The 15,646-nt window shown below is 45.4% G+C and overlaps 44 non-coding genes across 44 annotated transcripts; all 44 read left to right on the forward strand.

The window, feature by feature from the left end:
• Positions 1 to 130: 130 nt before the first annotated feature.
• trnat-ugu (transfer RNA threonine (anticodon UGU)) lies at positions 131 to 203 on the forward strand. The gene has a single exon. It is a non-coding gene; the product is annotated as a tRNA-Thr (tRNA).
• A 368-nt stretch (positions 204 to 571) lies between these two features.
• trnat-cgu (transfer RNA threonine (anticodon CGU)) lies at positions 572 to 646 on the forward strand. Its single transcript has one exon. It is a non-coding gene; the product is annotated as a tRNA-Thr (tRNA).
• Positions 647 to 857: 211 nt separating this feature from the next.
• Positions 858 to 930, forward strand: trnat-ugu (transfer RNA threonine (anticodon UGU)). The gene has a single exon. It is a non-coding gene; the product is annotated as a tRNA-Thr (tRNA).
• A 320-nt stretch (positions 931 to 1,250) lies between these two features.
• On the forward strand, positions 1,251 to 1,323 carry trnaa-cgc (transfer RNA alanine (anticodon CGC)). The gene has a single exon. It is a non-coding gene; the product is annotated as a tRNA-Ala (tRNA).
• Positions 1,324 to 1,543: 220 nt separating this feature from the next.
• On the forward strand, positions 1,544 to 1,616 carry trnat-ugu (transfer RNA threonine (anticodon UGU)). Its single transcript has one exon. It is a non-coding gene; the product is annotated as a tRNA-Thr (tRNA).
• Positions 1,617 to 1,984: 368 nt separating this feature from the next.
• Positions 1,985 to 2,059, forward strand: trnat-cgu (transfer RNA threonine (anticodon CGU)). Its single transcript has one exon. It is a non-coding gene; the product is annotated as a tRNA-Thr (tRNA).
• A 220-nt stretch (positions 2,060 to 2,279) lies between these two features.
• trnat-ugu (transfer RNA threonine (anticodon UGU)) lies at positions 2,280 to 2,352 on the forward strand. Its single transcript has one exon. It is a non-coding gene; the product is annotated as a tRNA-Thr (tRNA).
• Positions 2,353 to 2,672: 320 nt separating this feature from the next.
• Positions 2,673 to 2,745, forward strand: trnaa-cgc (transfer RNA alanine (anticodon CGC)). The gene has a single exon. It is a non-coding gene; the product is annotated as a tRNA-Ala (tRNA).
• A 220-nt stretch (positions 2,746 to 2,965) lies between these two features.
• Positions 2,966 to 3,038, forward strand: trnat-ugu (transfer RNA threonine (anticodon UGU)). The gene has a single exon. It is a non-coding gene; the product is annotated as a tRNA-Thr (tRNA).
• A 368-nt stretch (positions 3,039 to 3,406) lies between these two features.
• trnat-cgu (transfer RNA threonine (anticodon CGU)) lies at positions 3,407 to 3,481 on the forward strand. The gene has a single exon. It is a non-coding gene; the product is annotated as a tRNA-Thr (tRNA).
• A 211-nt stretch (positions 3,482 to 3,692) lies between these two features.
• Positions 3,693 to 3,765, forward strand: trnat-ugu (transfer RNA threonine (anticodon UGU)). The gene has a single exon. It is a non-coding gene; the product is annotated as a tRNA-Thr (tRNA).
• A 320-nt stretch (positions 3,766 to 4,085) lies between these two features.
• Positions 4,086 to 4,158, forward strand: trnat-cgu (transfer RNA threonine (anticodon CGU)). Its single transcript has one exon. It is a non-coding gene; the product is annotated as a tRNA-Thr (tRNA).
• A 220-nt stretch (positions 4,159 to 4,378) lies between these two features.
• trnat-ugu (transfer RNA threonine (anticodon UGU)) lies at positions 4,379 to 4,451 on the forward strand. The gene has a single exon. It is a non-coding gene; the product is annotated as a tRNA-Thr (tRNA).
• A 368-nt stretch (positions 4,452 to 4,819) lies between these two features.
• trnat-cgu (transfer RNA threonine (anticodon CGU)) lies at positions 4,820 to 4,894 on the forward strand. The gene has a single exon. It is a non-coding gene; the product is annotated as a tRNA-Thr (tRNA).
• Positions 4,895 to 5,114: 220 nt separating this feature from the next.
• On the forward strand, positions 5,115 to 5,187 carry trnat-ugu (transfer RNA threonine (anticodon UGU)). The gene has a single exon. It is a non-coding gene; the product is annotated as a tRNA-Thr (tRNA).
• Positions 5,188 to 5,507: 320 nt separating this feature from the next.
• trnat-cgu (transfer RNA threonine (anticodon CGU)) lies at positions 5,508 to 5,580 on the forward strand. Its single transcript has one exon. It is a non-coding gene; the product is annotated as a tRNA-Thr (tRNA).
• Positions 5,581 to 5,800: 220 nt separating this feature from the next.
• trnat-ugu (transfer RNA threonine (anticodon UGU)) lies at positions 5,801 to 5,873 on the forward strand. The gene has a single exon. It is a non-coding gene; the product is annotated as a tRNA-Thr (tRNA).
• A 368-nt stretch (positions 5,874 to 6,241) lies between these two features.
• Positions 6,242 to 6,316, forward strand: trnat-cgu (transfer RNA threonine (anticodon CGU)). The gene has a single exon. It is a non-coding gene; the product is annotated as a tRNA-Thr (tRNA).
• A 220-nt stretch (positions 6,317 to 6,536) lies between these two features.
• On the forward strand, positions 6,537 to 6,609 carry trnat-ugu (transfer RNA threonine (anticodon UGU)). The gene has a single exon. It is a non-coding gene; the product is annotated as a tRNA-Thr (tRNA).
• A 320-nt stretch (positions 6,610 to 6,929) lies between these two features.
• Positions 6,930 to 7,002, forward strand: trnat-cgu (transfer RNA threonine (anticodon CGU)). Its single transcript has one exon. It is a non-coding gene; the product is annotated as a tRNA-Thr (tRNA).
• A 220-nt stretch (positions 7,003 to 7,222) lies between these two features.
• On the forward strand, positions 7,223 to 7,295 carry trnat-ugu (transfer RNA threonine (anticodon UGU)). The gene has a single exon. It is a non-coding gene; the product is annotated as a tRNA-Thr (tRNA).
• A 368-nt stretch (positions 7,296 to 7,663) lies between these two features.
• On the forward strand, positions 7,664 to 7,738 carry trnat-cgu (transfer RNA threonine (anticodon CGU)). Its single transcript has one exon. It is a non-coding gene; the product is annotated as a tRNA-Thr (tRNA).
• Positions 7,739 to 7,958: 220 nt separating this feature from the next.
• Positions 7,959 to 8,031, forward strand: trnat-ugu (transfer RNA threonine (anticodon UGU)). Its single transcript has one exon. It is a non-coding gene; the product is annotated as a tRNA-Thr (tRNA).
• A 320-nt stretch (positions 8,032 to 8,351) lies between these two features.
• On the forward strand, positions 8,352 to 8,424 carry trnat-cgu (transfer RNA threonine (anticodon CGU)). The gene has a single exon. It is a non-coding gene; the product is annotated as a tRNA-Thr (tRNA).
• A 220-nt stretch (positions 8,425 to 8,644) lies between these two features.
• Positions 8,645 to 8,717, forward strand: trnat-ugu (transfer RNA threonine (anticodon UGU)). Its single transcript has one exon. It is a non-coding gene; the product is annotated as a tRNA-Thr (tRNA).
• A 368-nt stretch (positions 8,718 to 9,085) lies between these two features.
• trnat-cgu (transfer RNA threonine (anticodon CGU)) lies at positions 9,086 to 9,160 on the forward strand. Its single transcript has one exon. It is a non-coding gene; the product is annotated as a tRNA-Thr (tRNA).
• Positions 9,161 to 9,380: 220 nt separating this feature from the next.
• Positions 9,381 to 9,453, forward strand: trnat-ugu (transfer RNA threonine (anticodon UGU)). Its single transcript has one exon. It is a non-coding gene; the product is annotated as a tRNA-Thr (tRNA).
• A 320-nt stretch (positions 9,454 to 9,773) lies between these two features.
• Positions 9,774 to 9,846, forward strand: trnat-cgu (transfer RNA threonine (anticodon CGU)). The gene has a single exon. It is a non-coding gene; the product is annotated as a tRNA-Thr (tRNA).
• A 220-nt stretch (positions 9,847 to 10,066) lies between these two features.
• trnat-ugu (transfer RNA threonine (anticodon UGU)) lies at positions 10,067 to 10,139 on the forward strand. Its single transcript has one exon. It is a non-coding gene; the product is annotated as a tRNA-Thr (tRNA).
• Positions 10,140 to 10,507: 368 nt separating this feature from the next.
• On the forward strand, positions 10,508 to 10,582 carry trnat-cgu (transfer RNA threonine (anticodon CGU)). The gene has a single exon. It is a non-coding gene; the product is annotated as a tRNA-Thr (tRNA).
• A 220-nt stretch (positions 10,583 to 10,802) lies between these two features.
• trnat-ugu (transfer RNA threonine (anticodon UGU)) lies at positions 10,803 to 10,875 on the forward strand. Its single transcript has one exon. It is a non-coding gene; the product is annotated as a tRNA-Thr (tRNA).
• Positions 10,876 to 11,195: 320 nt separating this feature from the next.
• On the forward strand, positions 11,196 to 11,268 carry trnat-cgu (transfer RNA threonine (anticodon CGU)). Its single transcript has one exon. It is a non-coding gene; the product is annotated as a tRNA-Thr (tRNA).
• A 220-nt stretch (positions 11,269 to 11,488) lies between these two features.
• On the forward strand, positions 11,489 to 11,561 carry trnat-ugu (transfer RNA threonine (anticodon UGU)). Its single transcript has one exon. It is a non-coding gene; the product is annotated as a tRNA-Thr (tRNA).
• Positions 11,562 to 11,929: 368 nt separating this feature from the next.
• Positions 11,930 to 12,004, forward strand: trnat-cgu (transfer RNA threonine (anticodon CGU)). Its single transcript has one exon. It is a non-coding gene; the product is annotated as a tRNA-Thr (tRNA).
• A 220-nt stretch (positions 12,005 to 12,224) lies between these two features.
• trnat-ugu (transfer RNA threonine (anticodon UGU)) lies at positions 12,225 to 12,297 on the forward strand. Its single transcript has one exon. It is a non-coding gene; the product is annotated as a tRNA-Thr (tRNA).
• Positions 12,298 to 12,617: 320 nt separating this feature from the next.
• Positions 12,618 to 12,690, forward strand: trnat-cgu (transfer RNA threonine (anticodon CGU)). Its single transcript has one exon. It is a non-coding gene; the product is annotated as a tRNA-Thr (tRNA).
• Positions 12,691 to 12,910: 220 nt separating this feature from the next.
• trnat-ugu (transfer RNA threonine (anticodon UGU)) lies at positions 12,911 to 12,983 on the forward strand. The gene has a single exon. It is a non-coding gene; the product is annotated as a tRNA-Thr (tRNA).
• Positions 12,984 to 13,351: 368 nt separating this feature from the next.
• On the forward strand, positions 13,352 to 13,426 carry trnat-cgu (transfer RNA threonine (anticodon CGU)). The gene has a single exon. It is a non-coding gene; the product is annotated as a tRNA-Thr (tRNA).
• Positions 13,427 to 13,637: 211 nt separating this feature from the next.
• On the forward strand, positions 13,638 to 13,710 carry trnat-ugu (transfer RNA threonine (anticodon UGU)). Its single transcript has one exon. It is a non-coding gene; the product is annotated as a tRNA-Thr (tRNA).
• A 320-nt stretch (positions 13,711 to 14,030) lies between these two features.
• Positions 14,031 to 14,103, forward strand: trnat-cgu (transfer RNA threonine (anticodon CGU)). Its single transcript has one exon. It is a non-coding gene; the product is annotated as a tRNA-Thr (tRNA).
• Positions 14,104 to 14,323: 220 nt separating this feature from the next.
• On the forward strand, positions 14,324 to 14,396 carry trnat-ugu (transfer RNA threonine (anticodon UGU)). The gene has a single exon. It is a non-coding gene; the product is annotated as a tRNA-Thr (tRNA).
• A 368-nt stretch (positions 14,397 to 14,764) lies between these two features.
• trnat-cgu (transfer RNA threonine (anticodon CGU)) lies at positions 14,765 to 14,839 on the forward strand. Its single transcript has one exon. It is a non-coding gene; the product is annotated as a tRNA-Thr (tRNA).
• A 220-nt stretch (positions 14,840 to 15,059) lies between these two features.
• Positions 15,060 to 15,132, forward strand: trnat-ugu (transfer RNA threonine (anticodon UGU)). The gene has a single exon. It is a non-coding gene; the product is annotated as a tRNA-Thr (tRNA).
• A 320-nt stretch (positions 15,133 to 15,452) lies between these two features.
• On the forward strand, positions 15,453 to 15,525 carry trnat-cgu (transfer RNA threonine (anticodon CGU)). The gene has a single exon. It is a non-coding gene; the product is annotated as a tRNA-Thr (tRNA).
• Positions 15,526 to 15,646: the final 121 nt, after the last annotated feature.

Here is a 15,646-nt window from a genome sequence, read left to right on the forward strand (position 1 = left end):
ACACATCTCAAAATGTACCCGCGTTCACTGGGCTCACCGATCAGACCTGCTTTTGTACACAGCGGCCATACCATGGAGCGACATGAAATGTGGCACACCAGATTTTCTGACCCAAAATCTGCAACAGTGTGGCTTCATAGCTCAGTGGTCAGAGCACTGGTCTTGTAAACCAGGGGTCGTGAGTTCAATCCTCACTGGAGCCTAGACCTGACGTAACAGTTTTACAGCAAAGGTGAAATGAGCAACTTTGCCTGGATAGTCTACCGTTAACCACCTTCTATAGACAAAAATACTGGTTACTTCAAGTGTACCAGTGGTGTGTCTTGAGTCAACCAGCCTTCAGCAAATGTGAAATCTCTGCTTTTGTTCAAGTGAATTGCACCTTAGCTAGAAAGTCAAAGCAAATTTAGGAAGAAAAATACATGGATTGTTGATGGCGCTTTGGTGCGTGTGGACAGCTCCTAGGAATTTATTTTCCCCATCAGTTTGTCTTTGTATCATGAAATAGGGACAGGATTATCGTACAGGAAACATTTGAGGAGCAAACGCTGAATACTTTTGCGTGCACGAGGGCTCCATAGCTCAGTGGCAAGAGCACTGGTTTCGTAAATCAGGGGTCGCGAGTTCAAGCCTCGCGCAGGAGCCTTTCTGCAGGTCCGTGGTGCCATAGCATTATTTGTTCTCCTTTGGCTGTGACGTAAAACTTCTGTGTAAAGGTCGGCAAAACACGCATCTGAAAATCTTCTTCCGTTTACTGCTCTAATCGATCTGTCCTGCTTTTCGATGCAGCCGCCATATCCAGTAGCCACATGAAACGTGGTACACCAGATTTCTTGACCCTAATTCTTTAGTTTTGTGGCTTCATAGCTCAGTGGATAGAGCACTGGTCTTGTAAACCAGGGATAGTGAGTTCAATCCTCACTGGACTCTGATTTCTGCGGAACATTTTTACAGCTAAGGTAACCACTTTTCCTGGGTCGTCTGCTGTTGACAGCCTTCTTTTGACAAGAGTGGTTACTTCAAGGGTTGCCATAAAGTGTGCGTTCGTTAAAGTGACCTGCACATTAGCGAGAAAGTCACAGCAAATTCAGCACAAAAAATACATGGTTTGTTGATGGAGCATTGGTGCGTGGACAGCTGCTAGGATTTTATTTTTCCCGTCAGTTTCTCTTTGTATCATGAAATAGGGACAGAATTATCATACAGGCAACATTTGAGGAGCAAACGCTGACTACTCTTTCATGCACCAGTGCTCTATAGCTCAGTGGTAAGAGCACTGGTCTCGCAAACCAGGGGTCGCGAGTTCAATCCTCGCTCGAGCCTGTTTCAGGACCCTGGCACAGAGAATGACTTACCTTTATTTTTTCTTCTTTGTCTGTGACGTAAAGGTTCTGTGGTAAAGGTCGACAAAACACACATCTCAAAATGTACCCGCGTTCACTGGGCTCACCGATCAGACCTGCTTTTGTACACAGCGGCCATACCATGGAGCGACATGAAATGTGGCACACCAGATTTTCTGACCCAAAATCTGCAACAGTGTGGCTTCATAGCTCAGTGGTCAGAGCACTGGTCTTGTAAACCAGGGGTCGTGAGTTCAATCCTCACTGGAGCCTAGACCTGACGTAACAGTTTTACAGCAAAGGTGAAATGAGCAACTTTGCCTGGATAGTCTACCGTTAACCACCTTCTATAGACAAAAATACTGGTTACTTCAAGTGTACCAGTGGTGTGTCTTGAGTCAACCAGCCTTCAGCAAATGTGAAATCTCTGCTTTTGTTCAAGTGAATTGCACCTTAGCTAGAAAGTCAAAGCAAATTTAGGAAGAAAAATACATGGATTGTTGATGGCGCTTTGGTGCGTGTGGACAGCTCCTAGGAATTTATTTTCCCCATCAGTTTGTCTTTGTATCATGAAATAGGGACAGGATTATCGTACAGGAAACATTTGAGGAGCAAACGCTGAATACTTTTGCGTGCACGAGGGCTCCATAGCTCAGTGGCAAGAGCACTGGTCTCGTAAACCAGGGGTCGCGAGTTCAAGCCTCGCGCAGGAGCCTTTCTGCAGGTCCGTGGCACAGTCACTGCCATAGCATTATTTGTTCTCCTTTGGCTGTGACGTAAAACTTCTGTGTAAAGCTCGGCAAAACACGCATCTGAAAATCTTCTTCCGTTTACTGCCTTAATCGATCTGTCCTGCTTTTCGATGCAGCCGCCATATCCAGTAGCCACATGAAACGTGGTACACCAGATTTCTTGACCCTAATTCTTTAGTTTTGTGGCTTCATAGCTCAGTGGATAGAGCACTGGTCTTGTAAACCAGGGATAGTGAGTTCAATCCTCACTGGACTCTGATTTCTGCGGAACATTTTTACAGCTAAGGTAACCACTTTTCCTGGGTCGTCTGCTGTTGACAGCCTTCTTTTGACAAGAGTGGTTACTTCAAGGGTTGCCATAAAGTGTGCGTTCGTTAAAGTGACCTGCACATTAGCGAGAAAGTCACAGCAAATTCAGCACAAAAAATACATGGTTTGTTGATGGAGCATTGGTGCGTGGACAGCTGCTAGGATTTTATTTTTCCCGTCAGTTTCTCTTTGTATCATGAAATAGGGACAGAATTATCATACAGGCAACATTTGAGGAGCAAACGCTGACTACTCTTTCATGCACCAGTGCTCTATAGCTCAGTGGTAAGAGCACTGGTCTCGCAAACCAGGGGTCGCGAGTTCAATCCTCGCTGGAGCCTGTTTCAGGACCCTGGCACAGAGAATGACTTACCTTTATTTTTTCTTCTTTGTCTGTGACGTAAAGGTTCTGTGGTAAAGGTCGACAAAACACACATCTCAAAATGTACCCGCGTTCACTGGGCTCACCGATCAGACCTGCTTTTGTACACAGCGGCCATACCATGGAGCGACATGAAATGTGGCACACCAGATTTTCTGACCCAAAATCTGCAACAGTGTGGCTTCACAGCTCAGTGGTCAGAGCACTGGTCTTGTAAACCAGGGGTCGTGAGTTCAATCCTCACTGGAGCCTAGACCTGACGTAACAGTTTTACAGCAAAGGTGAAATGAGCAACTTTGCCTGGATAGTCTACCGTTAACCACCTTCTATAGACAAAAATACTGGTTACTTCAAGTGTACCAGTGGTGTGTCTTGAGTCAACCAGCCTTCAGCAAATGTGAAATCTCTGCTTTTGTTCAAGTGAATTGCACCTTAGCTAGAAAGTCAAAGCAAATTTAGGAAGAAAAATACATGGATTGTTGATGGCGCTTTGGTGCGTGTGGACAGCTCCTAGGAATTTATTTTCCCCATCAGTTTGTCTTTGTATCATGAAATAGGGACAGGATTATCGTACAGGAAACATTTGAGGAGCAAACGCTGAATACTTTTGCGTGCACGAGGGCTCCATAGCTCAGTGGCAAGAGCACTGGTCTCGTAAACCAGGGGTCGCGAGTTCAAGCCTCGCGCAGGAGCCTTTCTGCAGGTCCGTGGTGCCATAGCATTATTTGTTCTCCTTTGGCTGTGACGTAAAACTTCTGTGTAAAGGTCGGCAAAACACGCATCTGAAAATCTTCTTCCGTTTACTGCTCTAATCGATCTGTCCTGCTTTTCGATGCAGCCGCCATATCCAGTAGCCACATGAAACGTGGTACACCAGATTTCTTGACCCTAATTCTTTAGTTTTGTGGCTTCATAGCTCAGTGGATAGAGCACTGGTCTTGTAAACCAGGGATAGTGAGTTCAATCCTCACTGGACTCTGATTTCTGCGGAACATTTTTACAGCTAAGGTAACCACTTTTCCTGGGTCGTCTGCTGTTGACAGCCTTCTTTTGACAAGAGTGGTTACTTCAAGGGTTGCCATAAAGTGTGCGTTCGTTAAAGTGACCTGCACATTAGCGAGAAAGTCACAGCAAATTCAGCACAAAAAATACATGGTTTGTTGATGGAGCATTGGTGCGTGGACAGCTGCTAGGATTTTATTTTTCCCGTCAGTTTCTCTTTGTATCATGAAATAGGGACAGAATTATCATACAGGCAACATTTGAGGAGCAAACGCTGACTACTCTTTCATGCACCAGTGCTCTATAGCTCAGTGGTAAGAGCACTGGTCTCGTAAACCAGGGGTCGCGAGTTCAATCCTCGCTGGAGCCTGTTTCAGGACCGTGGCACAGAGAATGACTTACCTTTATTTTTTCTTCTTTGTCTGTGACGTAAAGGTTCTGTGGTAAAGGTCGACAAAACACACATCTCAAAATGTACCCGCGTTCACTGGGCTCACCGATCAGACCTGCTTTTGTACACAGCGGCCATACCATGGAGCGACATGAAATGTGGCACACCAGATTTTCTGACCCAAAATCTGCAACAGTGTGGCTTCATAGCTCAGTGGTCAGAGCACTGGTCTTGTAAACCAGGGGTCGTGAGTTCAATCCTCACTGGAGCCTAGACCTGACGTAACAGTTTTACAGCAAAGGTGAAATGAGCAACTTTGCCTGGATAGTCTACCGTTAACCACCTTCTATAGACAAAAATACTGGTTACTTCAAGTGTACCAGTGGTGTGTCTTGAGTCAACCAGCCTTCAGCAAATGTGAAATCTCTGCTTTTGTTCAAGTGAATTGCACCTTAGCTAGAAAGTCAAAGCAAATTTAGGAAGAAAAATACATGGATTGTTGATGGCGCTTTGGTGCGTGTGGACAGCTCCTAGGAATTTATTTTCCCCATCAGTTTGTCTTTGTATCATGAAATAGGGACAGGATTATCGTACAGGAAACATTTGAGGAGCAAACGCTGAATACTTTTGCGTGCACGAGGGCTCCATAGCTCAGTGGCAAGAGCACTGGTCTCGTAAACCAGGGGTCGCGAGTTCAAGCCTCGCGCAGGAGCCTTTCTGCAGGTCCGTGGCACAGTCACTGCCATAGCATTATTTGTTCTCCTTTGGCTGTGACGTAAAACTTCTGTGTAAAGCTCGGCAAAACACGCATCTGAAAATCTTCTTCCGTTTACTGCCTTAATCGATCTGTCCTGCTTTTCGATGCAGCCGCCATATCCAGTAGCCACATGAAACGTGGTACACCAGATTTCTTGACCCTAATTCTTTAGTTTTGTGGCTTCATAGCTCAGTGGATAGAGCACTGGTCTTGTAAACCAGGGATAGTGAGTTCAATCCTCACTGGAGTCTGATTTCTGCGGAACATTTTTACAGCTAAGGTAACCACTTTTCCTGGGTCGTCTGCTGTTGACAGCCTTCTTTTGACAAGAGTGGTTACTTCAAGGGTTGCCATAAAGTGTGCGTTCGTTAAAGTGACCTGCACATTAGCGAGAAAGTCACAGCAAATTCAGCACAAAAAATACATGGTTTGTTGATGGAGCATTGGTGCGTGGACAGCTGCTAGGATTTTATTTTTCCCGTCAGTTTCTCTTTGTATCATGAAATAGGGACAGAATTATCATACAGGCAACATTTGAGGAGCAAACGCTGACTACTCTTTCATGCACCAGTGCTCTATAGCTCAGTGGTAAGAGCACTGGTCTCGTAAACCAGGGGTCGCGAGTTCAATCCTCGCTGGAGCCTGTTTCAGGACCGTGGCACAGAGAATGACTTACCTTTATTTTTTCTTCTTTGTCTGTGACGTAAAGGTTCTGTGGTAAAGGTCGACAAAACACACATCTCAAAATGTACCCGCGTTCACTGGGCTCACCGATCAGACCTGCTTTTGTACACAGCGGCCATACCATGGAGCGACATGAAATGTGGCACACCAGATTTTCTGACCCAAAATCTGCAACAGTGTGGCTTCATAGCTCAGTGGTCAGAGCACTGGTCTTGTAAACCAGGGGTCGTGAGTTCAATCCTCACTGGAGCCTAGACCTGACGTAACAGTTTTACAGCAAAGGTGAAATGAGCAACTTTGCCTGGATAGTCTACCGTTAACCACCTTCTATAGACAAAAATACTGGTTACTTCAAGTGTACCAGTGGTGTGTCTTGAGTCAACCAGCCTTCAGCAAATGTGAAATCTCTGCTTTTGTTCAAGTGAATTGCACCTTAGCTAGAAAGTCAAAGCAAATTTAGGAAGAAAAATACATGGATTGTTGATGGCGCTTTGGTGCGTGTGGACAGCTCCTAGGAATTTATTTTCCCCATCAGTTTGTCTTTGTATCATGAAATAGGGACAGGATTATCGTACAGGAAACATTTGAGGAGCAAACGCTGAATACTTTTGCGTGCACGAGGGCTCCATAGCTCAGTGGCAAGAGCACTGGTCTCGTAAACCAGGGGTCGCGAGTTCAAGCCTCGCGCAGGAGCCTTTCTGCAGGTCCGTGGCACAGTCACTGCCATAGCATTATTTGTTCTCCTTTGGCTGTGACGTAAAACTTCTGTGTAAAGCTCGGCAAAACACGCATCTGAAAATCTTCTTCCGTTTACTGCCTTAATCGATCTGTCCTGCTTTTCGATGCAGCCGCCATATCCAGTAGCCACATGAAACGTGGTACACCAGATTTCTTGACCCTAATTCTTTAGTTTTGTGGCTTCATAGCTCAGTGGATAGAGCACTGGTCTTGTAAACCAGGGATAGTGAGTTCAATCCTCACTGGAGTCTGATTTCTGCGGAACATTTTTACAGCTAAGGTAACCACTTTTCCTGGGTCGTCTGCTGTTGACAGCCTTCTTTTGACAAGAGTGGTTACTTCAAGGGTTGCCATAAAGTGTGCGTTCGTTAAAGTGACCTGCACATTAGCGAGAAAGTCACAGCAAATTCAGCACAAAAAATACATGGTTTGTTGATGGAGCATTGGTGCGTGGACAGCTGCTAGGATTTTATTTTTCCCGTCAGTTTCTCTTTGTATCATGAAATAGGGACAGAATTATCATACAGGCAACATTTGAGGAGCAAACGCTGACTACTCTTTCATGCACCAGTGCTCTATAGCTCAGTGGTAAGAGCACTGGTCTCGTAAACCAGGGGTCGCGAGTTCAATCCTCGCTGGAGCCTGTTTCAGGACCGTGGCACAGAGAATGACTTACCTTTATTTTTTCTTCTTTGTCTGTGACGTAAAGGTTCTGTGGTAAAGGTCGACAAAACACACATCTCAAAATGTACCCGCGTTCACTGGGCTCACCGATCAGACCTGCTTTTGTACACAGCGGCCATACCATGGAGCGACATGAAATGTGGCACACCAGATTTTCTGACCCAAAATCTGCAACAGTGTGGCTTCATAGCTCAGTGGTCAGAGCACTGGTCTTGTAAACCAGGGGTCGTGAGTTCAATCCTCACTGGAGCCTAGACCTGACGTAACAGTTTTACAGCAAAGGTGAAATGAGCAACTTTGCCTGGATAGTCTACCGTTAACCACCTTCTATAGACAAAAATACTGGTTACTTCAAGTGTACCAGTGGTGTGTCTTGAGTCAACCAGCCTTCAGCAAATGTGAAATCTCTGCTTTTGTTCAAGTGAATTGCACCTTAGCTAGAAAGTCAAAGCAAATTTAGGAAGAAAAATACATGGATTGTTGATGGCGCTTTGGTGCGTGTGGACAGCTCCTAGGAATTTATTTTCCCCATCAGTTTGTCTTTGTATCATGAAATAGGGACAGGATTATCGTACAGGAAACATTTGAGGAGCAAACGCTGAATACTTTTGCGTGCACGAGGGCTCCATAGCTCAGTGGCAAGAGCACTGGTCTCGTAAACCAGGGGTCGCGAGTTCAAGCCTCGCGCAGGAGCCTTTCTGCAGGTCCGTGGCACAGTCACTGCCATAGCATTATTTGTTCTCCTTTGGCTGTGACGTAAAACTTCTGTGTAAAGCTCGGCAAAACACGCATCTGAAAATCTTCTTCCGTTTACTGCCTTAATCGATCTGTCCTGCTTTTCGATGCAGCCGCCATATCCAGTAGCCACATGAAACGTGGTACACCAGATTTCTTGACCCTAATTCTTTAGTTTTGTGGCTTCATAGCTCAGTGGATAGAGCACTGGTCTTGTAAACCAGGGATAGTGAGTTCAATCCTCACTGGAGTCTGATTTCTGCGGAACATTTTTACAGCTAAGGTAACCACTTTTCCTGGGTCGTCTGCTGTTGACAGCCTTCTTTTGACAAGAGTGGTTACTTCAAGGGTTGCCATAAAGTGTGCGTTCGTTAAAGTGACCTGCACATTAGCGAGAAAGTCACAGCAAATTCAGCACAAAAAATACATGGTTTGTTGATGGAGCATTGGTGCGTGGACAGCTGCTAGGATTTTATTTTTCCCGTCAGTTTCTCTTTGTATCATGAAATAGGGACAGAATTATCATACAGGCAACATTTGAGGAGCAAACGCTGACTACTCTTTCATGCACCAGTGCTCTATAGCTCAGTGGTAAGAGCACTGGTCTCGTAAACCAGGGGTCGCGAGTTCAATCCTCGCTGGAGCCTGTTTCAGGACCGTGGCACAGAGAATGACTTACCTTTATTTTTTCTTCTTTGTCTGTGACGTAAAGGTTCTGTGGTAAAGGTCGACAAAACACACATCTCAAAATGTACCCGCGTTCACTGGGCTCACCGATCAGACCTGCTTTTGTACACAGCGGCCATACCATGGAGCGACATGAAATGTGGCACACCAGATTTTCTGACCCAAAATCTGCAACAGTGTGGCTTCATAGCTCAGTGGTCAGAGCACTGGTCTTGTAAACCAGGGGTCGTGAGTTCAATCCTCACTGGAGCCTAGACCTGACGTAACAGTTTTACAGCAAAGGTGAAATGAGCAACTTTGCCTGGATAGTCTACCGTTAACCACCTTCTATAGACAAAAATACTGGTTACTTCAAGTGTACCAGTGGTGTGTCTTGAGTCAACCAGCCTTCAGCAAATGTGAAATCTCTGCTTTTGTTCAAGTGAATTGCACCTTAGCTAGAAAGTCAAAGCAAATTTAGGAAGAAAAATACATGGATTGTTGATGGCGCTTTGGTGCGTGTGGACAGCTCCTAGGAATTTATTTTCCCCATCAGTTTGTCTTTGTATCATGAAATAGGGACAGGATTATCGTACAGGAAACATTTGAGGAGCAAACGCTGAATACTTTTGCGTGCACGAGGGCTCCATAGCTCAGTGGCAAGAGCACTGGTCTCGTAAACCAGGGGTCGCGAGTTCAAGCCTCGCGCAGGAGCCTTTCTGCAGGTCCGTGGCACAGTCACTGCCATAGCATTATTTGTTCTCCTTTGGCTGTGACGTAAAACTTCTGTGTAAAGCTCGGCAAAACACGCATCTGAAAATCTTCTTCCGTTTACTGCCTTAATCGATCTGTCCTGCTTTTCGATGCAGCCGCCATATCCAGTAGCCACATGAAACGTGGTACACCAGATTTCTTGACCCTAATTCTTTAGTTTTGTGGCTTCATAGCTCAGTGGATAGAGCACTGGTCTTGTAAACCAGGGATAGTGAGTTCAATCCTCACTGGAGTCTGATTTCTGCGGAACATTTTTACAGCTAAGGTAACCACTTTTCCTGGGTCGTCTGCTGTTGACAGCCTTCTTTTGACAAGAGTGGTTACTTCAAGGGTTGCCATAAAGTGTGCGTTCGTTAAAGTGACCTGCACATTAGCGAGAAAGTCACAGCAAATTCAGCACAAAAAATACATGGTTTGTTGATGGAGCATTGGTGCGTGGACAGCTGCTAGGATTTTATTTTTCCCGTCAGTTTCTCTTTGTATCATGAAATAGGGACAGAATTATCATACAGGCAACATTTGAGGAGCAAACGCTGACTACTCTTTCATGCACCAGTGCTCTATAGCTCAGTGGTAAGAGCACTGGTCTCGTAAACCAGGGGTCGCGAGTTCAATCCTCGCTGGAGCCTGTTTCAGGACCGTGGCACAGAGAATGACTTACCTTTATTTTTTCTTCTTTGTCTGTGACGTAAAGGTTCTGTGGTAAAGGTCGACAAAACACACATCTCAAAATGTACCCGCGTTCACTGGGCTCACCGATCAGACCTGCTTTTGTACACAGCGGCCATACCATGGAGCGACATGAAATGTGGCACACCAGATTTTCTGACCCAAAATCTGCAACAGTGTGGCTTCATAGCTCAGTGGTCAGAGCACTGGTCTTGTAAACCAGGGGTCGTGAGTTCAATCCTCACTGGAGCCTAGACCTGACGTAACAGTTTTACAGCAAAGGTGAAATGAGCAACTTTGCCTGGATAGTCTACCGTTAACCACCTTCTATAGACAAAAATACTGGTTACTTCAAGTGTACCAGTGGTGTGTCTTGAGTCAACCAGCCTTCAGCAAATGTGAAATCTCTGCTTTTGTTCAAGTGAATTGCACCTTAGCTAGAAAGTCAAAGCAAATTTAGGAAGAAAAATACATGGATTGTTGATGGCGCTTTGGTGCGTGTGGACAGCTCCTAGGAATTTATTTTCCCCATCAGTTTGTCTTTGTATCATGAAATAGGGACAGGATTATCGTACAGGAAACATTTGAGGAGCAAACGCTGAATACTTTTGCGTGCACGAGGGCTCCATAGCTCAGTGGCAAGAGCACTGGTCTCGTAAACCAGGGGTCGCGAGTTCAAGCCTCGCGCAGGAGCCTTTCTGCAGGTCCGTGGCACAGTCACTGCCATAGCATTATTTGTTCTCCTTTGGCTGTGACGTAAAACTTCTGTGTAAAGCTCGGCAAAACACGCATCTGAAAATCTTCTTCCGTTTACTGCCTTAATCGATCTGTCCTGCTTTTCGATGCAGCCGCCATATCCAGTAGCCACATGAAACGTGGTACACCAGATTTCTTGACCCTAATTCTTTAGTTTTGTGGCTTCATAGCTCAGTGGATAGAGCACTGGTCTTGTAAACCAGGGATAGTGAGTTCAATCCTCACTGGAGTCTGATTTCTGCGGAACATTTTTACAGCTAAGGTAACCACTTTTCCTGGGTCGTCTGCTGTTGACAGCCTTCTTTTGACAAGAGTGGTTACTTCAAGGGTTGCCATAAAGTGTGCGTTCGTTAAAGTGACCTGCACATTAGCGAGAAAGTCACAGCAAATTCAGCACAAAAAATACATGGTTTGTTGATGGAGCATTGGTGCGTGGACAGCTGCTAGGATTTTATTTTTCCCGTCAGTTTCTCTTTGTATCATGAAATAGGGACAGAATTATCATACAGGCAACATTTGAGGAGCAAACGCTGACTACTCTTTCATGCACCAGTGCTCTATAGCTCAGTGGTAAGAGCACTGGTCTCGTAAACCAGGGGTCGCGAGTTCAATCCTCGCTGGAGCCTGTTTCAGGACCGTGGCACAGAGAATGACTTACCTTTATTTTTTCTTCTTTGTCTGTGACGTAAAGGTTCTGTGGTAAAGGTCGACAAAACACACATCTCAAAATGTACCCGCGTTCACTGGGCTCACCGATCAGACCTGCTTTTGTACACAGCGGCCATACCATGGAGCGACATGAAATGTGGCACACCAGATTTTCTGACCCAAAATCTGCAACAGTGTGGCTTCATAGCTCAGTGGTCAGAGCACTGGTCTTGTAAACCAGGGGTCGTGAGTTCAATCCTCACTGGAGCCTAGACCTGACGTAACAGTTTTACAGCAAAGGTGAAATGAGCAACTTTGCCTGGATAGTCTACCGTTAACCACCTTCTATAGACAAAAATACTGGTTACTTCAAGTGTACCAGTGGTGTGTCTTGAGTCAACCAGCCTTCAGCAAATGTGAAATCTCTGCTTTTGTTCAAGTGAATTGCACCTTAGCTAGAAAGTCAAAGCAAATTTAGGAAGAAAAATACATGGATTGTTGATGGCGCTTTGGTGCGTGTGGACAGCTCCTAGGAATTTATTTTCCCCATCAGTTTGTCTTTGTATCATGAAATAGGGACAGGATTATCGTACAGGAAACATTTGAGGAGCAAACGCTGAATACTTTTGCGTGCACGAGGGCTCCATAGCTCAGTGGCAAGAGCACTGGTCTCGTAAACCAGGGGTCGCGAGTTCAAGCCTCGCGCAGGAGCCTTTCTGCAGGTCCGTGGCACAGTCACTGCCATAGCATTATTTGTTCTCCTTTGGCTGTGACGTAAAACTTCTGTGTAAAGCTCGGCAAAACACGCATCTGAAAATCTTCTTCCGTTTACTGCCTTAATCGATCTGTCCTGCTTTTCGATGCAGCCGCCATATCCAGTAGCCACATGAAACGTGGTACACCAGATTTCTTGACCCTAATTCTTTAGTTTTGTGGCTTCATAGCTCAGTGGATAGAGCACTGGTCTTGTAAACCAGGGATAGTGAGTTCAATCCTCACTGGAGTCTGATTTCTGCGGAACATTTTTACAGCTAAGGTAACCACTTTTCCTGGGTCGTCTGCTGTTGACAGCCTTCTTTTGACAAGAGTGGTTACTTCAAGGGTTGCCATAAAGTGTGCGTTCGTTAAAGTGACCTGCACATTAGCGAGAAAGTCACAGCAAATTCAGCACAAAAAATACATGGTTTGTTGATGGAGCATTGGTGCGTGGACAGCTGCTAGGATTTTATTTTTCCCGTCAGTTTCTCTTTGTATCATGAAATAGGGACAGAATTATCATACAGGCAACATTTGAGGAGCAAACGCTGACTACTCTTTCATGCACCAGGGCTCTATAGCTCAGTGGTAAGAGCACTGGTCTCGTAAACCAGGGGTCGCGAGTTCAATCCTCGCTGGAGCCTGTTTCAGGACCGTGGCACAGAGATTGACTTACCTTTATTTTTTCTTCTTTGTCTGTGACGTAAAGGTTCTGTGGTAAAGGTCGACAAAACACCCATCTCAAAATGTACCCGCGTTCACTGGGCTCACCGATCAGACCTGCTTTTGTACACAGCGGCCATACCATGGAGCGACATGAAATGTGGCACACCAGATTTCCTGACCCAAAATCTGCAACAGTGTGGCTTCATAGCTCAGTGGTCAGAGCACTGGTCTTGTAAACCAGGGGTCGTGAGTTCAATCCTCACTGGAGCCTAGACCTGACGTAACAGTTTTACAGCAAAGGTGAAATGAGCAACTTTGCCTGGATAGTCTACCGTTAACCACCTTCTATAGACAAAAATACTGGTTACTTCAAGTGTACCAGTGGTGTGTCTTGAGTCAACCAGCCTTCAGCAAATGTGAAATCTCTGCTTTTGTTCAAGTGAATTGCACCTTAGCTAGAAAGTCAAAGCAAATTTAGGAAGAAAAATACATGGATTGTTGATGGCGCTTTGGTGCGTGTGGACAGCTCCTAGGAATTTATTTTCCCCATCAGTTTGTCTTTGTATCATGAAATAGGGACAGGATTATCGTACAGGAAACATTTGAGGAGCAAACGCTGAATACTTTTGCGTGCACGAGGGCTCCATAGCTCAGTGGCAAGAGCACTGGTCTCGTAAACCAGGGGTCGCGAGTTCAAGCCTCGCGCAGGAGCCTTTCTGCAGGTCCGTGGTGCCATAGCATTATTTGTTCTCCTTTGGCTGTGACGTAAAACTTCTGTGTAAAGGTCGGCAAAACACGCATCTGAAAATCTTCTTCCGTTTACTGCTCTAATCGATCTGTCCTGCTTTTCGATGCAGCCGCCATATCCAGTAGCCACATGAAACGTGGTACACCAGATTTCTTGACCCTAATTCTTTAGTTTTGTGGCTTCATAGCTCAGTGGATAGAGCACTGGTCTTGTAAACCAGGGATAGTGAGTTCAATCCTCACTGGACTCTGATTTCTGCGGAACATTTTTACAGCTAAGGTAACCACTTTTCCTGGGTCGTCTGCTGTTGACAGCCTTCTTTTGACAAGAGTGGTTACTTCAAGGGTTGCCATAAAGTGTGCGTTCGTTAAAGTGACCTGCACATTAGCGAGAAAGTCACAGCAAATTCAGCACAAAAAATACATGGTTTGTTGATGGAGCATTGGTGCGTGGACAGCTGCTAGGATTTTATTTTTCCCGTCAGTTTCTCTTTGTATCATGAAATAGGGACAGAATTATCATACAGGCAACATTTGAGGAGCAAACGCTGACTACTCTTTCATGCACCAGTGCTCTATAGCTCAGTGGTAAGAGCACTGGTCTCGTAAACCAGGGGTCGCGAGTTCAATCCTCGCTGGAGCCTGTTTCAGGACCGTGGCACAGAGAATGACTTACCTTTATTTTTTCTTCTTTGTCTGTGACGTAAAGGTTCTGTGGTAAAGGTCGACAAAACACACATCTCAAAATGTACCCGCGTTCACTGGGCTCACCGATCAGACCTGCTTTTGTACACAGCGGCCATACCATGGAGCGACATGAAATGTGGCACACCAGATTTTCTGACCCAAAATCTGCAACAGTGTGGCTTCATAGCTCAGTGGTCAGAGCACTGGTCTTGTAAACCAGGGGTCGTGAGTTCAATCCTCACTGGAGCCTAGACCTGACGTAACAGTTTTACAGCAAAGGTGAAATGAGCAACTTTGCCTGGATAGTCTACCGTTAACCACCTTCTATAGACAAAAATACTGGTTACTTCAAGTGTACCAGTGGTGTGTCTTGAGTCAACCAGCCTTCAGCAAATGTGAAATCTCTGCTTTTGTTCAAGTGAATTGCACCTTAGCTAGAAAGTCAAAGCAAATTTAGGAAGAAAAATACATGGATTGTTGATGGCGCTTTGGTGCGTGTGGACAGCTCCTAGGAATTTATTTTCCCCATCAGTTTGTCTTTGTATCATGAAATAGGGACAGGATTATCGTACAGGAAACATTTGAGGAGCAAACGCTGAATACTTTTGCGTGCACGAGGGCTCCATAGCTCAGTGGCAAGAGCACTGGTCTCGTAAACCAGGGGTCGCGAGTTCAAGCCTCGCGCAGGAGCCTTTCTGCAGGTCCGTGGCACAGTCACTGCCATAGCATTATTTGTTCTCCTTTGGCTGTGACGTAAAACTTCTGTGTAAAGCTCGGCAAAACACGCATCTGAAAATCTTCTTCCGTTTACTGCCTTAATCGATCTGTCCTGCTTTTCGATGCAGCCGCCATATCCAGTAGCCACATGAAACGTGGTACACCAGATTTCTTGACCCTAATTCTTTAGTTTTGTGGCTTCATAGCTCAGTGGATAGAGCACTGGTCTTGTAAACCAGGGATAGTGAGTTCAATCCTCACTGGAGTCTGATTTCTGCGGAACATTTTTACAGCTAAGGTAACCACTTTTCCTGGGTCGTCTGCTGTTGACAGCCTTCTTTTGACAAGAGTGGTTACTTCAAGGGTTGCCATAAAGTGTGCGTTCGTTAAAGTGACCTGCACATTAGCGAGAAAGTCACAGCAAATTCAGCACAAAAAATACATGGTTTGTTGATGGAGCATTGGTGCGTGGACAGCTGCTAGGATTTTATTTTTCCCGTCAGTTTCTCTTTGTATCATGAAATAGGGACAGAATTATCATACAGGCAACATTTGAGGAGCAAACGCTGACTACTCTTTCATGCACCAGTGCTCTATAGCTCAGTGGTAAGAGCACTGGTCTCGTAAACCAGGGGTCGCGAGTTCAATCCTCGCTGGAGCCTGTTTCAGGACCGTGGCACAGAGAATGACTTACCTTTATTTTTTCTTCTTTGTCTGTGACGTAAAGGTTCTGTGGTAAAGGTCGACAAAACACACATCTCAAAATGTACCCGCGTTCACTGG

Source organism: Alosa pseudoharengus, unplaced genomic scaffold (assembly GCF_046254945.1).
Source record: "Alosa pseudoharengus isolate Yale_2024_CS ecotype anadromous, Long Island Sound unplaced genomic scaffold, YU_APseudo_1.1 YU_APseudo_1.1_scf_6, whole genome shotgun sequence".
NCBI classification, from domain to species: Eukaryota; Metazoa; Chordata; class Actinopteri; order Clupeiformes; family Clupeidae; genus Alosa; species Alosa pseudoharengus.